A 21,058-nucleotide genomic window follows, 5' to 3' on the forward strand; every position below is an offset into this window, starting at 1 on the left:
GGCGGGCTAAGGAAATTATTCCTGGTCGACTTGGACATCTCTCCGGAAGCCAAGACCAGCAGCATTCCTGCTCGACACATACTTCGCAAATAATAAGTCTGATAATTATGGAATTGTCATGGTTATAAAGATTAAAAAATTACAGTCAAAAATACCATCAGAATGACAAGCGTTTACCGAACATGCATTTCTACTCACAAAACGCATATAAACTGATCATCATAAACGGCATTTCTATAAATTCTTTCTTTCACTTCGTGTGTATTGGACTTGCAAATTTAGAATTGATGTGAATTTGCTCATGAATGTATAGTAATAACCTGTTTCTTTAGATTGCCTATCTATGGGCACAATAATTTCACTCCATGCAAATCAGAAGTTTCTTCCCTGGATGATCGAGTGCCCTTTTTAGGGCATTCTCAGTGACACAAGAATATTCACGTCCCGTGTGGCTGAGAAGTTTTGCCAATTAATTCTCATAAAGGACATACGGTTATAAGTTGTCTCTGCCGGCTCCAGAATGCTCGCAAAGTAAGCAGCGAAAAGGTTATGCCGATTAATGCTTGCATGCACTTTCAAATCGCCCCTAGTAAAGTACGAATATTCACTCAACAAACAGCAAAATGGGTTCGACAATAAATGAACAGAAAATACCTGGTAGATATATTTTTTTGTAGTAGCAGTAGTCTCACTCTCTGATTAAGCATTAAAAAATAATAGCATGAAAATTTAAATAGTTTTTGGCATCCGCTTGCACGACCAAATCGCGTTCCGGAGCGAGGTCAAGTTTTTAGCGGGTTTGTTGATCGGTGGGCGTGGGACGTGTTCTGACTGCCGAAGAGGAAGGTGTCCTGTCCTGTCACTCCTGTGCTGAGGGTTAGTTAGTTAGTTAGTCATAATTATGTTCTTATATAGATGTTGGGTTTTATATATGACCAAAATTGTTTTTTTTTATACAGAGTAGCACTGTACACCATTCCGGGCATTCCTCCTGTTTATGACAACTACCGTAAAAGGGGGTATCTTTGACCACTTTTTTTTTCAAAATGATGCCAATTTTTTACTAGATAAGTTAAACTTAAATTGAAACATGCAAAATACAGGTCTATACTCTAGCTTCCCTCACCATAAATTGCTGGCTCCAGCCTCTCATAGTTTTGATGTAATTTAAAAAAAAAATTGATGGTCCTTTTTACCCCAGCTCTAGCCTCTAGGGTGTTTCTTTGAGTTTTGACTGGGTGGTAAAATCAATTTTATTTTTTGGTAAAATAACTCTAAATAACTCTAGGTTTTGTGCATTGTAGTTGAACTTTTCTAGTTACATATGCAAATGACAAATTTTTAGGGAAGTGTCATAGGTTGCAAATGGGGGGCACCGGCCCGGGCGGCCCGCACCGCCCCCAATCCCAAATGGCCAATTTAATGGGGAAACTTAGACCACCTAATGTTAAATGTCAGCCCTGACGGCTGATGGGGTAACATTGACCAATGACTGCCAACTGGCTTGGAAATTAAGGTTAAATTACCATATAAAAGACTCTGTAGAGTCTGAAACATAAAGAAAAACATTTAATATATGTATCAAACATGAAATATGTTATATAGGGTAAACGCGGTATATTCCGACATCGTGGATTTGTGGGTAATTCTGTCACCTCTTTAGTTTTTCCTTTATATTAAGCTTTGTTTTAGTTCCATGCGTTTGTTCATGGTTGAAATGGTGACGTCATACATTTGCGCGTCGAACTAATGCCAAAACACTAGGTCTTGGCCATCTAGTGGGAAAATATTGAGATCCAAAGAGAGACGATGCACGCTACCGGGCTACCCAGTGAGATCATTGAAAAATGTGTCAAATTTGACAGTTGACCTTGCTCTACCAAATACCGTAGTGAATAACTGTTTGTATACCATGGTCAGGAAGATGTGCCAGGTGCGCAGGAATTTATATTGTCATTTTAACAACCTGCGTGGTGCGCCATACTATGCCGGTAAAAAAAAATGTGCCGTGCGCCGTACTTTTAGAAAGCTAAAATAGTTTAAATATGGACTTGCGGCAATGCAAATTACGTAATCACACTGACCGTACACACAAACGTGTATCCGCACTGTGTTGTGGTTGGATACGAGTTAACTAGATTGCTACCGCGTCAACTCAGGACTCAGGTTCTAAGAGTCAGCACAGTAATGAATATTCATTCATAGATCACAATTCAATCAGACATGAATTACAGAACTAAAGAAGGCAACATGGCTTTTGCTGTGCCATCGGTGCTTTCTAATGAATGACTGGACTGGTTGCGGCAAGTAGGGTATGAACCTGTATGTCAACAGTACGACATTACCGACATCCTCCCGGCCGGCAAAATTGACACGATCAATACCTAATAACAATGCGCGTAAATGGACTATACAAATTAGGTCAATATGGCATAATTACAGAGCATAATTATGCTATGTGATACATAATATGAATATATATATTTGCAAGATAAGTCAAATGGGTGCGTTATGTTATGTCATGTGTACTTTGAATGTGCAAAAATTATAACTATCATATGAAAATTGTTACATAGGTTATCATAGCACAAATCACAATAGAGTATCAAGATTGCAGCTCTGCCACCAGCCTTCATTGAATTATCCCGCCTTTTTTCTAAAATTCAATAATCTCTCTTCCAGCAAAGTTTGCAAAATTCATTAGCTGCATAAAATACTCTCTGCTGTGGTGTTCGAGTTCCGGTTGACATGAAAACTTGCGGTAAACTTGCGGTTCCAAAAATGGCGGGATAGCTCTAATCGCGCCGCTCTGAAGGCAATTCATATAAATAATAATATAATCCACGCCTACACTAAAGGAAGTTCAAACTTCAGAGGTGGAACTAAATGCAGTAAATTTGTAGTAAGTCAGAAAATACCAGAAAAGTACCAGATTTAGGCATATATACCAGATCTAAAATATTCATACCAGACACCTTTTGAAAATACCAGATTTGTGAAATCTGGTATAGAAATATACCATCTGGCAATGCTGTTTCAGCGTTACTTGAAATCATCTACAGACGATGTTGCCATTCCATTCAGATGAAAACTGTGTCTAAATCAGAACTGTGTCGGACGGCTCTGCGGCCCGCGCCGAGTGCTGCGCAGTGCGGAATCGATGACCGTGATTTGCACGAACGCCTGCACGAAAAAATATAATTAGATTGATTTACGCGAGAAATTTCCCCGTTTATATACATCTTCCTGAGTGTGGTTTGTATAGGAAGAATATTATGGTTTGAGACTTTTAAATACGTCTGTGAATATATTAGGAATCCTTTAAGTATACTTGTATTCGCTGATTTCAAGTGGTAAATAAATTAATAGATGATTAAGTTGAGAAATTGATTTAGACACATGAAAACTAATTCCATCACAACTTGAATTGGACACACACAGATCATTCCAAGCTGTGTACAAAAATTAAAATTTGCTTAATTAAAAGCTTAATAGTTGTTAATTAAAAGCGTAATTAAGTAGTGTTCAATATTCATTTAGTGTTCTAATAATCTAATTCAAAGCTGTGTTGTATTCCAATACAGCTCACACAGCAAACGGAATTCGAACACGTGGATGACGGCATTACATATCAGTAGAATTTGAAGCGCGGACGGAATATGCCTCACCACGTGCTGAATATTGCCACACACAGTGACGTAATATAGGGATTTGGTAGGTTTCCATTCTAAAGGCTTTTAAATAAATATGGCAACATTTTGTGACGTTTCATTGTTGCTGACACGTAGTGCGGTGTTGTGAGAGTCACATAAAGCAAACAGAACTTGAGTAACGCATATGGTAATTTTTTTATAGTTTTTCATTTCTCAATGCGTCCCTAATGTGACGGAATATACCGCGTTTACCCTAGGTACCTATGGTAATTTTAACTTAGTTTCCAAGCCGGTCAATGTTACCCTGTCACAGCTGCCATTAGGTGGTCAAAGTTTCCCCATTGGGGGGCGGCGCCCCTCATTTGCAAACTATGACACTTTCCTAAAATTTGTCATTTGCATATGTAACTAGAAGAGTTCTACTACAAAAACAATGCATCAAAACCTGGAGTTATTTTACCAAAAAATAAAAAAATTAAAGGGGGTACTCCAACAGGCTTTAAATAATAGCTCTTTTTCATAGGTCACACCATCACATTTTCAATTTTTTAACCTATTAGATATGCAAACTTTTTAAATCTTTCTATTGTGTTACATAGCCTCAGTATTAGGCCTTTAGTGGCCATTGACTAAATTTTTCTATGTCAAATAGTCAGGAATTTAAAAGCAAAAACAATACCACAAAAATTCACCATATCTTTATAAGAGAAAATGTTTTGGGAGTCCAGCTCCATTGTCAGTTCACAAAATTCAGTTCAGAAGAAGTTCAGATCTAGAAACACAAATACAATCAATTAGTAGAGTAAAAGGCACTGTTAGGTTTTAAAACGGAGAATAAATAAATAAGACATGAAATTAACGCTAGTAAACAGCCTACGGTATCTATTTACTATTTCAAGGGGAACGGAGCTAAAAGCGGCATTTAGACTAGGCTTCTGCTTGAATATAAATAGAGATGCTAAAATGCGTAGATCAGTAACACCGGATGCGGAAGCTAGAATTTCAAAATCATTATTGGATACAAATTTTTTAAATTCTAGCTTCCGCATCCGGTGTTACTGATCTACGCATTTTAGAATCTCTATACCTATATATTCAAGCAGCAGCCTAGTCTAAATGCCGCTTTTAGCTCCGTTCCTCTTGAAATAGTAAATAGATAGGCCGTTTACTAGCATTAATTTCATGTCTTATTTATTTATTCTCCGTTTTAAAACCAAACAGTGCCTTTTACTCTACTACTTGATTGTATTTGTGTTTCTAGATCTGAACTTCTTCTGAACTGAATTTTGTGAACTGATGATGGAGCTGGACTCCAAAACGTTTTCTCATATAAAGATATGGTGAATTTTTGTGGTATTGTTTTTGCTTTTAAATTCCTGGTTAACTTGAGATTCAAGCAAACAAGTGATTTTAATACTTATGTCAAATAGTTTTTGAGTTTTGGCGGTTTTTGTTGAAAATAAGTGGTCAAAGTTACCCCGGGAGTCAAAGTAACCCCATTTTACGGTAGGTAGTAATTTTTCCCATGTTTGGGGACTGCTTATAAATTATTTCTAGTTTGGAAACCTTGCATAATTTATCTCTGTTTTATCTCTAGTTAGATGCATTACTATATAATTCATTCTGCAATCAAGAGGCAACTGCTCTGAAATTATCACATACAAATTATCAGAATCAATTACATAGGCTACTCTTGAGCACAGCATTATAGGAAGATGAGCAAAGAGGATTTGTACTCATGGCAAGGTTTGAAGCAAGTGGCTGCTGTTGGAACATTGGTGGAAACATTGGTGTTGTTTTAACAAATTCAAGTTCTATGTTATTGTTTCAGTATTTTTCTCTACCATCAATGACCTGAGCGTCACCAATCTGCTAATATATACATATATTACTGCACTCAACTTGCTGTGCATAAACAAAGAAAAACATATACTAGTATTATACTGGTCAGAACTATAATTTGTATGTTATGGTTTCCATATAACTGCAAAGCTGTTTTATCTTTACTGAAAGTTTTGCTTATAAATATTGTTCCTATTGAAGACTGGCTGCACAAGTGTTGTGGCAAGTCTTCAACTAAGTGATAATAACATTAGCGATCAACTGTGATCATTTAATATACTTTTCATCGTTTGATTCAAGCACATAAGTGTGTGGAAAATTTGTTTTCAGCATAAATATATATAGCTTTATATGGTTATTGTTAATTTATGAATTATTAAAAAACAACCGTGATGTGTCCATGAATACACTGTATGTGTAATAAATTTTTCCCTTATTTTGTTGCCTATAATGGTTCACCTATCTACTGATTATAATTATACCCTGCTATTTGTTGCCTTGCCTATACCGGTTCACTCAATTTCAACCTTCTTCTAGTTGCCTTTACTGGTTTACTTTTCAACTCATTAAAATATTATTCTATGCCTGTGCAGCAAGATGACATCTTAACAAGCCACATCAAGGAGCTGAGGAGGCAAGCAACTCAGTGGTGGAGGCCATGGCTTTACTCCAAGAAAAATTTTCTGGCCATCAAAAACATCAGCCACAAAATAATGACTGGAACTGCCAAGTTTGTATTAATGGGCTTCTCCAAGTTAATGGGCTTCTCTCCAGAAATGATTTGAGATCATCCAGGTGAAAAAAATTGCAAATTCTGGTGATGCTCTGTCAGGGTTGGCAATGATTAAATCAAAATGATTAAATCATGTGATTAAATCACTTGATTTTTTTATAAAAAAATCATGATTTATTTGATTTTTTCGATTTTTTTGATTTTTTTGATTTTTTCATATATTTAAATATATTGAGTGGTAGTCTTTAATTTATATTGAGGTATTGTTATTCATGGTTTAGTATAAATATAATAAGGATGACAAATTGGTATATTAACTTGTTGCCTTTAGTGTGTATTAGGTTCCAATAAATTGAATGTTTTTGGTACAGAGGCATCAAGAGTGCAATACATTGTACGTAGCTAGCAGCTTAGCTAATTCTTATAAGGCTATAAGTAGTCTTCAACTATTTGACTATTTGTTGTATATTGATTACAATATACAATTTAAATGTGTTAGTTAGCTTATACAGGGTGGGGCAGAACTGATTGAACAGTTTCGAGGCAAAATAAAAGAATAATGGAGGTACATAAAGAAGAAAGTTTATTTTCCTCAAGATTAGCATAACATACCATTTAAAGTACTTATGTTTTGAAAACAATACCAGGGAGATTGGGTTTGTTAGCTGCATCACACTGTTGGAGTCGTTCTCAGAAGTTTTCTACAGCACGTTCACACATATCGCAAGGTATGGCCTTAACCTCTGCTGCAATAATCCATTCCCTTAGCTGTGGTAGGGTGTGAGGGCGACAACTGAACCCCTTTCTTTTAGATGTCCCCAAAGAAAGAAATCGCAAATGCTCAAATCAGGTGACCCTGCAGGCCACTGTAAATCACCCCTCAGACACCAGACCTCCGGGAACATGCGTTTCAAAACATTGAGTGACATTCTGGCTGTGTGAGCTGTAGCCCCATCCTGCTGGAACCACATCATACATGTCTCCCAATGCTTCATTTTCAACAATGTTTTCCATCATGGGCTGCAAGAAATTTTGCAACATTGCAGCATAGCAATGTTACGGTTACTCCCTCCTCTGAGAACGACTCCAACAGTTTGTTGCAGCTAAGGGCCCCCATCTTCCAGATATTGTTTTCAAATCATAAGTATTCTAAATGGTATGTTATGCTAACCTCTAGGAAAATAAACTTTCTTCTTTATGTACCTCCATTACTCTTTTATTTTACCTCAAAACTGCTCAATTTGTTCCGCCCCACCCTGTATATTGAGAGGTTGAGATTGTATTGACCTTTTAGGCAATTAAAATGATTTTCCACCCTAATACGGGTATTCTAATTAAAATATTTCATTTCAATCTTTAAATATGTGAATTTGAAACTAGAAATGAAACAATTACAATTATAAGACTATATATAAAATAATTAAATGCAGTGAATGGATATAAAATATTTTAATTGTACACGTGTTTATTTCAAACAGTGTTAGATTTTCTCATAACTTATGTATGGTTTCAAGTCGTATGAGGTTTGTTTGGTTATCGTTCAGTTTATGTTTAGTATTGGTTTATTGGTCTGAATTAAATGGGAACAGTGCAGTCAGTCACTCAGTCACTACTAGTCGGTGTGTATAGAGGGTAGAGTCTGGTAGATTTATAGGACATAAAACTAGTAGATCTATTGATATTGCTGTGCACTGTGCTATCAGCTACCTATCTGTTATGTGACTCTTCAATGTTTAGAAGATCTGCATTCCTGAAGTATTTTTGTATATAGAAGCCAGTTAAATGGTCAATATTTAGCACATTACCTTGCTCCATACAAACTTAACAATGCTAATGAATAGACTTATCAATAATTGTTTACCCAAAAATCCCTAAGTGAGTGGCCTGTTGGCCATTATTGAAGGCAATAAGTGCCCTTCTTAGCCATCCATTATGATCCATATACTGTTATTGTTAGTAGGCTAATTGCAACATAAAAAATAACACTTCAAAAATACAAGAAAGCTGAAAAAATCAAAAAAATCAAATAAATAAAAAAAATCATGAAAAAATAAAAAAATCATTGATTTTTGATTTATTTGATTTTTTTAAAATAATCAAAAAAATCGCCAACCCTGTGCTCTGTTAAAAAAAGACTTGCAGGGTAGAATACTTCTCTCGTGGTGATAGAACAGCTTACATGTTGACTGATCCTCAAGAATTAACTTGAGAATTAAAGGTAGCTTTCTTGGTTTTGTTTATCTGCACAGAAATATAAGAGGTTGCGGGTTAAATATTATGGTATTTTATTAGAATTATTCTTAGCTCCTTGCTTGTATTTAGTACATCCTATGTTAGTATTTTAGCCTTAGGTTCGTACAACTGGTGTAGAACCTGTAGGAACAACAGCTTTACCACAGTTCTCTCAACTTTGATTGGCATAGCTAATCTAAATTAAATTACTATATTGATAAGAATATTGAAATTAATGATGAACATTGTAAAAATTTTAAATATTATAGGTAATGATTTAAAAATTAAATTGGATCAAAACCTGTCATGATGGCTGAGGTTAGGTGAGCAAGCTGCTGGTGCAGGCAACAGCCATGATGGCTGATGTCTGGTGAGCATGCTGCTGGTGCCGGCAACAGCCATGATGGCTGATGTCAGGTATACATGCTGCTGGTGCAGGTGACAGCCATGATGGCTGAAGTCAGGCAAGCAAGCTGCTGGTGCAGGCGACAGCCATGATGGCTGAAGTCAGGTAAGCATGCTGCTGGTGCAGGCAACAGCCATGATGGCTGAAGTCAGGTAAGCATGCTGCTGGTGCAGGCAGCAGCCATGATGGCTGATGTCTGGTGAGCATTCTACCGGTGCCGGCAGCAGATATGATACTTTCCACTAACCATGGTTGTGGTTGCAGGTACGCCCGGCTGTTAGTGGACATCTCCATGGCGCTCTAGTTAATGGTGCATCTACGGCGAGAGCATCGATGACCTCAAAGACCACGCTTCTTGGATGCCGAAAATCGCGCCTCTTGGATGATGAAGACCGCGCCTTTTGGATACCGAGAACGGTGCCTCTTGGATGCCGAGGCCCGCGCCTCTTGGATGCCGAGGCCCGCGCCTCTTGGATGCCGAGGTCCGCGCCTCTTGGATGCCGAGGACCGCGCCTCTTGGATGCCGAGGCCCGACGAGGACCGCGCCTCTTGGATGCCGAGGACCGCGCCTCTTGGATGCCGAGGACCGCGCCTCTTGGATGCCGAGGACCGCGCCTCATGGATGCCGAGGACCGCGCCTCTTGGATGTCGAGGACCGCGCCTCTTGGATGCCGAGGACCGCGCCTCTTGAATGCCTAATACCGCACCTCTTGGGTGCTGAAGACCGAGCCTCTTGGAATGGTCTGCAGGCGTGTGTGTAACATGTGTTGCGTTTATGAAAAATGTTCAGGGCAAGTTTTTTCAAAAAGCAAACGACACGCCAACTCAGAGGGATTTCGCCTGGAAGTCGGAAGCAACCAGCGCTGAGTCAAAAATCTGACGCGTTATAGGTTGAGACTCCCGCGAGGAGGTTATAGCTATTTTTGCTGCTGTATTTTCCTAATAGAAATGTGCAGATTTATTGTCGAAATATATTATTATGTTCAATTTTTGTGGATAACGCGCAGCATGAAAGGAAAACCCATACTGAGATTAATCAGCCTTATCTCTTTGCAAATTTGAAAGCTTGTGGGTGAATGTGAAAGCCATGTGCTAATGTGAATACAAGGCTCGTATGGGCCTTTCAGAATACAAGTGTGGAAAATTGAGTTAGTCTAAGTTCCTGATTCAGACCGATATTGCTCTATTTTAACAATTAATCACAATGGATTATTTAATCAATTGATCAGTAATCAGATATTTCATAGCTTCTATTTCATATTTTATTTCATGTTTCACATGCCTGACTGACATGTTTCTCTTAGTAAAATTTGCGTCTGCTTGATCAGGTCATTCTAGTGGTTATTTGTCTATTAAGTAAATACTTTGGAGTAGCTTTTCCTCAATTGCATTATCAGAAAGATGCAGTCTGAACAGTTGAAATGATTACTAATTTTAATTGAGGTAATTCAATCCGATGATGTTTTGAAGTCAGTATTTAACAATGGATCAGAATTTTATTGACAAGATTTTTGCTCGCTGTTTTCTAGAATGTATGAAAACTTATTCTTTACGCTGGTATCGAAACATTAATCGCATATAAGTCACTTTGTTTTAGTGCATTTCTTTGAGCCGTCAGGAAAACGTGAGGAACCAAAGTTTATATCAGTGTGTAATTTCATGCCAAAATGTGACAACATTAACTGAAGGCCAATTGCTTGCTCAAGCCGATCTGCGGCTAGTACCGGTATTGCACCCAAGATAACTAGCACTACTTACTTATTTTAGAATCCGATTTTTGTCTTGAGGACATATATGATTGCATTAGCCAAAGCTGCTGGTTGTCACGAGGTTTGCTACTTATTGTGTCCTAGACTTTACTTTATTCTGATGATTTAAGCATTGAGAATGTTTCAGCATATTTTGACTAATATCCAAGGCCTATCTCAAATGTCTTAATGTCTAGGCATTGATACACAACTTTTTAACTCGAGAACTATTGAACTAGGCTGGTGAATGCTTACTCATTTAGATGTAGTTTGTGTTGAAAGGTGTTTTCAATTTTTACAATTGATATTTCTGAGCAGCGAATAGTGAACCATGTCCCTTTGAACTTTCTTAGTGTAATAAATTTTATATCTGATTTCCATATGTATATGATGTTTATTTAAACACGCTCTAAAGTAATCCCGAATGAACAGGATTTACCTTGGAAAGAGGAAAATGAAATTAAAACCAAGTATCGCCTTTGGAACCTTGTTGACCTCGAACCAAGGTTAGGCCGATATACCATATGGTATGACAACTCGGTGGTCACCGTAATAGAAGTATTCCGCAACAAACAGGTTTTTTTTATTAATTTTTGTACAGACAATTACAAAATGTTCAGACTATGGAGATAATCATTGTCAATAATTAATTTGTTTTTTAAGCTACCTGTTGATATGCTACATGGCGAACTACCTGAATGCTGTGCTGTGTAGGTGAACTACCTGAATGCTGTGCTGTGTAGGTGAACTGCCTGAATGCTGTGCTGTGTAGATGAACTGCCTGAATGCTGTGCTGTATAGATGAACTGCCTGAATGCTGTGCTGTGTAGCTGAACTACCTGAATGCTGTGCTGTGTAGGTGAACTACCTGAATGCTGAGCTGTGTAGGTGAACTGCCTGAATGCTGTGCTGTGTAGGTGAACTACCTGAATGCTGTGCTGTGTAGGTGAACTGCCTGAATGCTGTGCTGTGTAGATGAACTACCTGAATGCTGTGCTGTGTAGGTGAACTGCCTGAATGCTGTGCTGGGTTTTTCTACTCGCAGTCTAGGGCTCAAAAAGTTGCACATTCCCCGCAGGTTCATCCTATAGCTCAATATGTTTTATGTGATGAAGGCCGCAGTATTTACATGACAATATACCTAATGTTTTATTTTGATTGCTTGCCAATTCCGATTAATACTTGTATAATATAAATTATTTGAACTGATGCAGCTGGTCTCCGAAACCTTTTCATTGACGATATTACAAATGTGCGTAATGATTTCTTAGCTTTTAAATTGAAATTTTGAACTTGCGATTTCGGCAAATTTATGGTATAAGTATTAATTTACACAATATAGTATCATCGAGGTCAATATTCGTGTCTTGGAAGCCTGGTGCCGTAGATTTATGGACGCTGTCAATTGCGTGTCCAGGATACTTATCGTGTCGGGATATTGTATATAGAGGCTGTTGGGGCGCGTATCCAGGATACTTATCGTGTCGGGATATTGTATATAGGGGCTGTTGGGGCGCCTATCCAGGATACTTATCGTGTCGGGATATTGTACATAGGGGCTGTTGGGGCGCGTATCCAGGATACTTATCGTGTCGGGATATTGTATATAGGGGCTGTTGGGGCGCGTATCCAGGATACTTATCGTGTCGTGATATAACACGGCATAAGTAGGTATCCAGGATACCTACTTATCGTGTCGGGATATTAACTGAAACTTAATTCTCAACGACAGAATAGCAGGGCAGTGCACAGCTGGCAGGTTATTATTTCACCAATAATAAAATATGATAAGTAGATAGGTATAAAAAATCAATTTCAAATGTACTGAATAGTCTTTTCTTTTCATATTTTGAAAAAAGTCTTACAAGATTTCAATGTAGAATATTTATTCAAACGTGTCTTTGTTTCTAATTAGCAAACATCAACTTTATTTATGTGAACTGTAATTGGGACATGAAATATGAAATTTATTATCGTGCCTGGAGCTCTACATGAAATACATGCATCTAGTCCTACTTCTTATAGCTTACACTGGTTCATATACATATATATATATATTTGTTTAAACACGAGTGGCTAATGACCAGAGAAATCATCAATTTAAATTTTCAGGATCGAACAACTGAAGAATATTGTTCGATCCTGAAAATTTAAATCAATGATTTCTCTGGTCATTAACCACTCGTGTTTAAACAAGCTTATTCTGCTATCTTATACTAATATATATATATGTATATGAACGGTCTTCGTTACTGTTATCAGTGTTATGTTACATGTGAATCAAATATATATTTTTTATTATTATATTTTTTCGTGCGCTTGTTACTGCTGATGTACAAGGCCTTAAAAACGTATATTATGATACCTACTCGATATTGTATTTAGCAGTAGAAATTGATATATCCTTTAGACTTCTCAACAAGAGCTGGTGGAGTAACATGGCTGCCGTGTCTCTAAAAATTATTCGAAACGAAGCATTTCACTCTCATTGTTCCTACATTCAGGCGTTGATGACGTAAGCTTCACGCGGTATTTTTCATTACTTAATAAGACACATAAATCATTCAGTAACATCAGGATCGGCAGGGACCATAGAACAAATTTATAAATATTTTGAGCATTTGAATTTTTTAAACTGCAGGCAACACCGAGCTCGTTGCATCGTTTATCAGATCTTTCAGTAAAATACATTTCTTTTTACTCGGGTCATGCGACGCGAGCTCTAAAAACTCGTCATTATATAAACCCTTTTTAGTGCTCAGAGGGTGATTATTAAGATTACCGTCCCTGTGTGTGGCCATATGATATTAGTTACCAGTATTTTACAAAATCTACAATTTATACATTTTGATTAGGCGATATTTATCTATGCCTAAAATGGATAGAAAAATGAAGGGTTCGAATTTTAAAGTTATTTAAATTATAAGGAAGCAATATTATTGAGGAAATGTTGAATTGAAATAACAAATTGCAAAATTTTTTGAGTTTGGTTCGGTGACTGCACTAGAAACATTCCCTGCTATTCTCCAATGAAATATCCATTTATTAGAATGAATTAGCTTATAACTAGTAATTTAGTTATCCACCACCCAATTTTTAGACTCATCATCGTATTATTACGTTAGAGTCGCGTGCCCACAACTCTATTACCGCAATTTTATTGCGACGCAATACATGTATTTTTGTTAGCGGCGGCATGCGGAGCTCTAGGAGCGAACGCCGCGTTGATCTACTGGAGTTTCCGCTGAAAAATCAATTCTCGCAACCAGGCACCTCGCGGCAGCTGAGCTGGTAGGTCATGTTTCATGGTTTAGAGATTCGGCGATTTTGAATCAATTAGCCTTCAACAATAAATGATGCACATTGAGCGGTTGTGTTTCAAAGTGTCATTAGGACTTCCGTTGTCAAAAAGCTCTGGGTCTCGTGTTTCATGGACACGGAAACATATTATTGTTCTAATTAGAAACATTATAAGTTTCTAAATATTACCTGTTACTTTAGCGAATTTTAAATCTGATGTAAGTTTAATAAAGAGAACTGACAATTTTTCCCTCTGGCTGAGTGTCCCTTGCCCTCATCCACTGGCTGAATTTCATCGGATATAAAGACTATTCTTTGAGTGAAGCACAGGGAAATTATAATTATCTTACCGCGTTTCATAAACAATTTTTTCGTCTCAGTTTCTAGACCAAGCAACGGATTTAAACTCATGATTGCGAGAAGGTTATCAGTTTTTAAGTAAATTTACTATTGGTATCTGTCCGCGTTTGGAGTGTGGGTTTTGCACTACGGCTAAGGATTTAAGGCAAGATATAATAAATAAAATACTTAAAAAATTAAAAAAAAACACGTTTTTCGTGTGGACTAAAAAGTAGAAAATAAATTATGGTTCGCCCCAAAAAAACGTGTGTCGGGCAGATTTATGATTAAAGCGAAAAGCACACAACACTTAAATTTTGGAAATTTGATTGTGAACGTACAGCCCGACCCACGTTTTTTTGGGGCGAACCATAATTTATTTTCTAATTTTTAGTCCACACGAAAAACATGTTTTTTTAAATTTTTTAAGTATTTTATTTTCTACTTTTTAGTCCACAAGAAAAACGATTAAGACTTGATTAAGTATGACTTGACGTACGTATCGATGATACGCAGCGTTAGCGCCTGCTCATCTATAACGTCAGCGCCCGCACGTCGTACTATATATATACAGTATATAGTATATATATACTTTACTAAATTAAACTAATTTAGGTCTCTAATTACTAGTTTTTATGATTGTATCTAAAATTGTTAGGCGAAAATAGCCTGCATGCCGAATTTCAGAGCTCAAGAACAATCAGAAGTGGGCTAATTTTCGTTGTCAATGTTAACAACAAACAAACAAACAAACAAACAAACGCGAAGCTAGGCTAAGAAAAACGTGTTAATAAAAATATGCTAACTAGCGCATTGATAACCGAATGATTGTTCAAAACTGAAATTTCTCCGCCTTTTGCATTCACATCTAAACAGATATTGTCCAAGCAGCGGCGCACAAAGAATTCTACGGAATTGAAATGTTGGTCGAGGGAAGTTTTTGGGGTTGAATGTCTAACAAGGACATGCGCTTCTAAGCGTTGTTGCGTGCCGCAGTCAAAATTTTTTTAGACGATAAATAGCTTCGTATTAGCGGCTACTCTTCCTTATTTTATATTGTTTTCTTTGAATTTGTAGTCGTTAAACCAAACGCGACAATTGCCAGTGGCGTTACAAACACTATGAGTATGCGTCTATTGCTGATGTAATATTCTAAATTGGGAAAATCAAAGATCATTTTTTGAACATTATTTTATGCTACTCACTAGGCTTGATCAGTTTCAAAAGTATCAAATAAATTTATCTTAGAATTTCAGCGGTTTGTCAAATTCCGGAAACAACTGATATCCGCGGCTCTTTATTGATCATTATTTCGCCATGTGATGTTTACATCAGGCTTCAGCAACTATTCGTCATTTGAGTATTACGCCATGTGTCTTCGTAACCGTTCAACTTCAACCGTCTTCAAAAAAGCGGATTTTATGCAGAAATTGCAGGTAGTAATCTAACTACTAGTTTATTTCTCTCACTGTTCCATTTATCACGTTTTACTGATTCTATGCACAGAGCTGACAGAGGATTATTTCCATAAAAACTCAGATAAAAGTAGAAAACCTCCTGAATGAAATTATCCATTTCAATTGCTACTTTGCATTTTGCAAGCCAATCTGAATCTGGAATCGTGAAATAATGGGCAGAATTGTGTAAAACTGATAGTTCAAATTTTTCCCACTGGTGATTAGGTATTTAGGTATCAACTCCTAGGTTAAGGTATCAAGAATTGCTCACAACATTTACAGTTTTATTTGGTTTTTACCATAGAAAATAGTATAAAGAAGTAAAAGAACCAGGGTCTATGACTGGGATTAGGAGTTTTGGATGTTATTGGGTCCAATTTTCCAGAAGGGCATAGCTGCATAAGCAACTAAGCAAGGGCATTTCTGCATTGCATTAGGGTAAATGCGGTAGGGTAAACGCGGTATATTCCGACATCGTAGGTAATTCCGTCACTTCTCTAGTTTTTCCTTTATATTAAGCTTTGTTTTAGTTCCATGTAGACTCCTGCGTTTGGTATTTTTTTTATCCGAGACGAGACGAGACAACAGGCTCTGTCCCGGTTCGCAATAAAAACCGGGACAATTTTCAGCCCTCCGTAGGAATTCCGGGACGATACCGAGACGAGACGAGATATCCCGGTTAAAATAGGTAGTTTAAAATTTCCCGGAATTTATAGCCATTTTAACGAGACATAACGAGACGAATCAATTATTGATGTGGTATAAACTTTGGCTTACCATCATACATTTATACAGAGCTGGGCAGCGCTACTTTGAAATATAGCGGCCGCTACCGCTACATGCTCNTTAGAGTCTCTCTTACTTTGTTTTTGAGTTCTGTAGGCTGTAAGTAGACCACTTGCACCAGGTCACCTGGAAAGTATCATGGATACTGTCAAATGAGCAGTGAGGCAATAAGGGATGGGTGGGGCCAAATTGAGACAGTCCTTCACCATGGAGTAAAATTTTATAGCAGCAAAACTAATTGAAATACTGCAAAACTACCAATAGTAGCCACTGTGCAGAGAGTGGATGAGTATTACAAGATCTTTGGCGACGCTTCAGTAGCAAAATTTACGCTTTCAGAAGATCTTGCCGACACATTTAGATTGAAATTCTTGCATTCAATATATTTGTCGGTCTTGGCCAACTACTTAGAAAAAGTAAGGTTTCCGGTACATTGGATGGATCAGGATGCAGTGAAGCTTGTCTGGAAATCAGTTGCAATGATTTCCTGCCAAAAAAATGTAAACAAGTTTATGATTGTGTAGTTGCGGTCACATTAGAGCGGTCAGACTGCATTATCACATGTTCAGTTGACACTTGCTATACAATTGGACTGTTTTTAGGGCAAAATTAGTTATTTGGGTTAACATGTGCATGCAACCTTGTAAATAAGTTCATGGCTTGTAAATAGTTTTTCATTACTCAGCGTAAATGGCTTTTTACCTGGCGACACATCTTGTAAATGGTTGGCGATGCTTTGGGCTTAAAAACCCGTATATTGGCGACGCTGCTTCCACCCTCTGCACCCTGGAATAGTAGTGTAAATTTCAACAATTTTCCTATCTATATAGCATAAATAAAGGAAGTTAGGAAATCACAAATTTACCAGCTCTGAAAATCCCTTGAAATGAAAAGCAAGTTTTTTGGAAAAGTACATTTGCTAAGGTCTGTTACAAAAAAAATATTTGCTGTATTAAAAATTTTACTTGCATAAAAGTTGCATGGTGTTGCCATGTTGGCTTAAAAATGTGATTGACAGAATTTGCATATCTCATTCCCAAAAAAATGGCATCCATTTCTGCAAGACAGGGTAATATGGGACGCACCTAGAAAAGCATTTACCCAGTAGAACCTTGATTAGCAAAGGCCCCAGTTAACAAAAAAAAATCAATTAACAACAAAAAATTTTGATTACATTTACCTAGCTCAGCAAAAAATTCATTTAACAAAAAATAATGGTCATAATAAATATAAATAGTAATAAAATAATTGGTCATCAAAAAATTGTGCATAGAATGTCAAAGATAGAATTGTGCACTGAGCAACATAGAATGAAAAGTGATTAATCTAAACTAAAAATTATTTCTCCAAAAAATATGATGGTTGTCACTAAAATATTCCTTTCTGTTTCAGGTATGTTTTTTTTATATTTATTTTGTTATAGTGCATTCACTTGACCCAATTAAAATGGTACGAGATTACAAGCAGTCCTGTAAGCTTACAGATGCAAAAGAAATGCTACATGGCTGCTGATATGAAGCTTGCAGTGGACAAGGTTATTGTAAATGCTCAATGGCATTATTTGTTGATATGGTAATATCATATCAATAAAGGAAAAACAAGTAATAATCACAGAAAATTCCATTTATTCTACATCTACAGCATCTACAAAGGAAGAAGAGGATTTCAGAGTACTGTTAGTAATGGATGAGTACACTCTGCATGCTTCAAATGTTTTAAAAATTATGTTTTATTTCTTCAAGTGTCCGGTATTACCCCTTTCCCAGGGATAATTTGATGTGCTATTATTTTATGTCTGGTGTCTTACCAATGGCATGTGGATTTTTTTGGCCATTCCATACAATGGCAATTGCAAAAACCTTTAAAATGAGCCTAAACTTGTTTATGAAATGTTCCATGGTATTAATTAATTAAGTTGAAATTACCATAGGTACCTATATAGCATATTTTATGTTTGATACACCTATTAATGTTTTTTCTTTATGTTTCAGACTTGAAGAGTCTTATATATGGTAATTTTAACTCAATTTCCAAGCCGGTCAATGTTACCCCGTCACGGCTGCCATTAGGTGGTCACATTTCACCCATTGGGGAGCAGCGCCCCCAATTTGCAAACTATGACACTTTCCTAGAATTTGTCATTTGCATATGTAACTAGAAGAGTTATACTACAATGCACCAAACCTGGAATTGTTTGGAGTTATTTTACCAAAAAATAAAATTGATTTTACCACCCAGTCATAGAAGCCCCAAAGTGGGGGGTAACAAGACCATTTTTTTTTTTTAATTACATCAAAACTATGAGAGGCAGGAGCCAGCAATATATGGGAGTATAGACCTGTATTTTGCATGTTTCAATTTAAGTTTAACTTATCTAGTAAAAAATGGCATTTAAAAAAAAAAGTGGTCAAAGTTACCCCATTTTACGGTAATTCAGATACAAGCTAAATTTTTTATGTTGGAGCTACAAGATTATATCATCATACAGATATCATCAAAACAAGACCTTTTGAGTTGCAGGCTTTGCAATAAAATGTAGCAATTTTCAAACCTTGCCATAAGATCATGCTGCTGAGAATGGTATATGTGCCTTTGGAAAGTAACATTTTATTGTGTTTATGGATTTACATTGAAGGAGGAAAATATATTCTATTCATGACTAATGTTTTTCAGGCTGGAATTTCTTTAGCTGATTACCTAGATCACAATAGAATTTTTCTTGCATTGTAAATTGTGTTCCTTTCCTGACAAGATCTTTTTGATATGGTATTTTTGGGCACCAGAAGTTTCTGCTAAGTATAACTGCTTGAATTTACATCCCTGTTTGTGATTAGTGGCTTAATGGTAAACAGTACCCTTAAATGTTATAGGTATTCTTATTGCTTCAGCTGATGTCCAGTGAAAGATTAAGTAAACATTTCTGTTGTATGGAAGTTATAATGGGCAGGGTGGCCCAGTGGTTAAAGCTCAGAGTACCAAGATTGATGCACTAGAGAGGCGCGGGTTTGATCCCAGCTCTGTGCGCCAGTTTCTGGTCAGAATCGGCAAGGAGGCCGGGCGGTTAAGCACAGCAGAATTGTAGCAGTGAGTTGTGAGTTCAAGACCGCAACAAGCTGTGAATATTCTGCGATGTTAAGAATTGGCGACAGGCCTACGGCCTATTAAACGCTAAAACCGCTATTATATTATTATTATATGCAAGTAATCATATTACCTTCAAGTCACAGCCATGGTACTGATGGTTAGTTATAAATATACTTCCTATGTTCCCCTTGAAAGATCAGAAGCAAATTAATGCTTCGCCATAACAAGTGCAGTATATAATTCATTTGTGCAATTGATTTCATTGTTTTCCTCTTTATGAGGGTTAAATGACATGTTTCTAGCCCATCTGCTGTACGTACAAATTGATGAATTTCTGAAGAATTGAGTCAAGAATTTTCATGTGTAACAAGTTTATTAATTCCAGGCGACCTGATCTAAAAAAATGGAAGCTTCAGTAAAGAAGAAGAGGAGAAGAAAGCGAGGGCACGGCAAGACCAGGGAACTTCATGTCTGCGGTGAGTGCAGACTTGGTCATGCCTGTTCTGACCTAAATTACCTATTGACTTAAAAATAATTAAAGAATTCTTCACCCATCAATTTTTCTGTATTACCTATTACTATTATTAAAAAATGTATTGCTTTTCAAGTTTTTCCATATGCATGGTTAAAAAAAAATCACGAATCCAGCTACAAATAAAATTTTCATGAAATTTGTTTAGTGAGAGCATATGGCCCTACTGGTTTGATAACATATTGCTAATGAATTTGTAAAAATAGTTCTCAATATTATTTATTTCTAGAGGAATTCTTTTTGAAGTCTCCAGCATTAAAGTTGATGCAGAGCACCTCTGGAAGTTTATGAACAAATATTGAATATTTAATGAATATTATTAATAAATAATAACCCTATCCCCCTGATGAAGTGTAACCCCTGTGACTCCCTGACTGTTATTTAATAATAACAAATTATTGCTAGTCTTTATGTATTTAAATTTTAGTTTACACCTGCAGTTCCTGGTGGGGGTGAGGGCTCACCTACTCCTGGTGGTGAGGGGCGGACTTGGTCATGTCTGCGGTGAGTGCAGCCTTGGTCATATCTGCGGTGAGTGCAGCCTTGGTCATATCTGCGGTGAGTGCAGACTTGGTCATGTCTGTTCTGACCTAAATTACCTATTCACTTGAAAATAATCAAAGAATTCTTCACCATACATTTTTCTGCATTCTTACTATTATTAAAAAATTTATTGCTTTTCAAGTTTTTCCATGTACATGGTTCAAAAAAATCACAAATCCAGCTACAAATAAAATTTTCATGAAATTTGTTTAGTGAGAGCATATGACCCTACTGGTTTGATAACATATTGCTATTAAATTTGTAAAAATAATTCTCAATATTATTTATTTCTAGAGGAATCCTTTTTAACGACTCCAGCAGTTAGGTGATACAGAGCACCTCTGGAAGGTTATGAGTAAATATTGAATATCTAATGAATATTATTAATAAATAATAACCCTAT

At 36.7% G+C, this 21,058-nt stretch overlaps 2 long non-coding RNA genes across 3 annotated transcripts; both read left to right on the plus strand.

The window, feature by feature from the left end:
- Nucleotides 1–807: 807 nt before the first annotated feature.
- LOC108673844 lies at nucleotides 808–12,059 on the plus strand. Of its 2 annotated transcripts, XR_007156989.1 has the most exons (4): nucleotides 808–876; nucleotides 6,089–6,290; nucleotides 9,131–9,348; nucleotides 9,405–12,059. It is a non-coding gene; the product is annotated as an uncharacterized LOC108673844 (long non-coding RNA). The 2 variants fall into 2 exon arrangements; XR_001931004.2 differs by lacking the exon at nucleotides 9,405–12,059 and having other exon boundaries at nucleotides 9,131–9,391.
- A 3,507-nt stretch (nucleotides 12,060–15,566) lies between these two features.
- On the plus strand, nucleotides 15,567–20,599 carry LOC108673840. Its single transcript, XR_007156988.1, has 3 exons — nucleotides 15,567–15,689; nucleotides 19,966–20,056; nucleotides 20,553–20,599. It is a non-coding gene; the product is annotated as an uncharacterized LOC108673840 (long non-coding RNA).
- The last annotated feature ends 459 nt before the right edge of the window (nucleotides 20,600–21,058 follow it).

The sequence above is a fragment of the Hyalella azteca genome, unplaced genomic scaffold, assembly GCF_000764305.2.
Source record: "Hyalella azteca isolate HAZT.00-mixed unplaced genomic scaffold, Hazt_2.0.2 contig11881, whole genome shotgun sequence".
NCBI lineage: Eukaryota > Metazoa > Arthropoda > Malacostraca > Amphipoda > Hyalellidae > Hyalella > Hyalella azteca.